Here is a 3,667-nt window from a genome sequence, read left to right as displayed (position 1 = left end):
ACAGAGGCAATCTTTCCTGGTAAATAAAACACAAACACACAAACCACAAGCAATACCAAAAACAAAAATGACTACAAAACGAACCCAGAACACTGGGGACGTAACACAGATGAACAGAAATATTTATTAAAAAACAATATAAATGGGAGAGTCAGTAGCACGTCTGGGCACAAAGGCCACACTGAAGCAGACGGCAAAAAGGCGATGAGCACACACACACACACTGGGTCAGAGCGCGAACCACACACGTCCGGGCTCCTGCAACACTTCAACGGACGTTGGGAGAGAGGAAGGAGGGCACACTGGAACTGGGCGAAAGCCACACACGTCTGGGCACCAGCCACACTTCAACAGACGGCGGGCGAGATATAATATCTCACAATGCACAGCGAGAAAAAATCCACAACTCGCCTGGGCACAACGCCACACTCGGCAGGCGAGAGGAGTGATCTTGTGGCGGGCAGAGAGAGAGAGAGCGTTAGTTGTGCTGAGTGCTGACGGGGAGAAGCTGGACAGCTCCCGAGGCGAAGGACCGCCCTGCTGGACAGCAGCAAAGCCGCAGCGAGAATCCTCTGCTCGTAGATGGAGAGATAACAGACTTTAATATGTAGAATGGAGCAGAGGACAGCTGATGATGGGGCATCAAAATGAGGGGCAGCTGTGAAGTGACGTATGTGAAGGAAATCACACTGATGACACCCATGTGAGAAGCTGCACGTGTGAAGCTGTCAAAACAGAACACAAAACAAAGGGAAACAAAAACACAGCAGCCGGTAAGACCGAAATCATGACAAGAATATCTGTTGCAGTGCTTTAAGTGGGCCAAAAGAAGTTCAGGTACTCTATTTTTTTATTTATTTTTTGCTGACTCGACTCCTATATTTAAGGGGTTTTATATTCAGCAGTCAACAGACAACCTTGTAAAAAATAATAAATCCTTATATAAGTTTGTGGATTTGCTTGAGCTAGAAATAGCTATTGTATTGAACATAAATAAAATGTCCAAAAGGTAGATATGTGAGTAACATTTTCAACATGGTTAAATGCTAAAACTAGTTGTTCAGATAGAAAGAGCTTGAAAACAAAAACTTTAAAATGACAACAAGACCATGTCTATGCTCTGAAAAGCGGCAGCACAGCCAAAGGATTAAAACCTCTGATTTAAACAGATGTGCAAATTCACCGTTCCGGTACGCTAAAAGCACGTTCTGGGCTCAGGGAGAGGTGGTGGTACGCTCAAGAGCTATATTTAGAAGTACCGCCACGTTCCGGCCCACTTAAAGGCTCTCTAAGGTCCAGTACACACTGCATATTAATTCGGTTGTCACTTCACCTTTTAATGCTTAATCCTGTTCTGTACAACCGAATTCCACAACCGAATTAACTCCCGCAAAATGCAGGTAGTGACAACCGCATTTACAGAAACTCTTCACAGTGTGTACATAACCGAACTGAACAACTAGTAGTTAATCGAGTGTTTAAACGTGCATAATAAACAGGACAGGTCTCTCTTCTGAAAAAATAAATGCGTAGAAGGGGAAAAAGTCTTCTGTATGCGCGGTTCAGAAAATGACAGAGGCACAAGCGTTTGCTGACTAGTGTTGCCAGATCTTGCACTAAAAAAACAGCGAACAAGAAGAATCCAATAATAAACCGAAATAAATCTAAATGCTTTACCTCAAAGATCAAAATATTGGGACCGGCCCCTTCAAGCTTTATTAACACCAAAAACTTGATCGCTTCATGAGCCAAAAGCTATAAACGGTTAACACTCTGGGGTCGACGGCGGCGCGGGCGCCGCAAACTCTTTAGTTTTTCAGTCACTCCGCAAAGAGACTTAAATTACTCTGATGATTTTTGACATACAGATATGATTTATACATAATTTAAAACGTTAAAGTGTCTAGTTTTTTCTGTCCACTCCCAATAAAAACAGAATGTTGTGCTTTTTGCAAAATTAAGAAAATAAACATGATGCGCATTTTGTTCTCTCTCCCTCAGTGAAGTCCTTTCAGAAACGCGTCAGAAAAATGAACTGTAACTTAACGAATACTTGTCATAGAAACAAAAGATAAAGTCTACATAATGCTTGGAATGTCTCCTTTTAAATGATGTAAGTGAGATTGAAAACAGATATTGTCATTCGGTGTAAACTGTATGAGAAGGAGGAAAAGTACCGTATTTCTCCAGTTACCTCATTATCTGTAATGAGAAGAGATCGCCACACCCCCGCGCCATTGAAGTGAATGAGCAGAAACATCCATATGCATGACTCGTGCCTCCTGCAGTCAATGGATATGCAATCCACAATCCAGTCTCTCTATTCCTTGTATTTCCATCCGATTGCACCAAAAATGACATCTAAATCCTTATTTACTTGCGGATGTGTGTCAGTATCTCCAGACGCGAGTGTTTTCTTTGTCTTCCGTCAAACAGTTGACGCGACGGGAACGCACATACACAAACACGCGAGTCAGAAAACTCGACGCGCTTTTTGGTATTCTTATAAAATACGCGATTGCAAACAGTACAATCCTTATTTAGTTGCGTCTAAGCGCATATCTCCGCACAGCAAGTTTATTAAACACAGGATCACTCGCGTGTGCACACATTCACTGCTTTCATGATCAACACGTGAGGTAATGGCGGCGGCTGTAAACAAACATTGATAAGTTTATCACGCTTGTCCCTTGTTGTGTTTCTACTATAATGATTACAAAAACACAAATAAGAGTCCAGACAACGATAGGCAGTTGTTCTTTTGAGCTTTTTACTGCACAAAAGTAAACCTCTCGCTGGCCAACCAAACACAAACCCTGTGTTCATTTTACGATGGCCAAACAGTACCTTTACCATGATTAGGCTACTATGGTTTTTAAAAGGTAACTTATACTTGTGAAATGAATAGAAAATATATATATATATATATATATATATATATATATATAATGTGTGTGTGTGTGTGTGTGTGTGTGTGTGTGTGTGTGTGTGTGTAAAAGTAAAAGTATTGAAGAGTAAACCTTAAGTAAAATCATGGTTTTACTACAGAGAAAGTTACATTCCTGTTGAACATCCCCACAAGGCTCATTATGTGGCTCATTATTCAACTCTTTTGTCTCTCAGCTGTCAATCACTGATTATTCAGGAGCTTTCCCGCCTCCACGCATATAGCCTTTTCCCAAGCAAAAGTGTCTTAGATATTGTAAATCAATATCTTGCTTTATGTGAATGAGTAGGCCGAATGATTTTCACATCATTTTGAAAAAAAAATCTAGACTACTAGATCTTGTTTAGAAAAGTCTTGGGAAAACATGTTTAGAATGAGTTTTGTGGAGTTATATCAGTGACTTAAAAATTTAGCTTTTTCAAAAACCACACATAAACATTTTTCTCTCAAAAATACAAACATGTATATACATGTTGATTATATGATATTGTAGCCCAGTTTGTGCTGAACACAGTGTTATGAGACTTTTGCCATTAATATGTTTTTAAGCAACTGAAAAAAGCACAAATGTCAGTGCGTGTCAAAACTTCCCCAGGGCCCTAAAAACCCCTTAGACCCCAGAGGGTTAAGCACCAAAACGGTGTTTACGTACAAAAAAGACGAGGACCTGGCAACACTGCAGGACCGCGCGCTCCGTGCTGTGAAGCAGCCTCACAAAAG

Source organism: Paramisgurnus dabryanus, chromosome 3 (assembly GCF_030506205.2).
Source record: "Paramisgurnus dabryanus chromosome 3, PD_genome_1.1, whole genome shotgun sequence".
NCBI lineage: Eukaryota > Metazoa > Chordata > Actinopteri > Cypriniformes > Cobitidae > Paramisgurnus > Paramisgurnus dabryanus.
Note: the sequence above shows the minus strand (reverse complement) of the source record.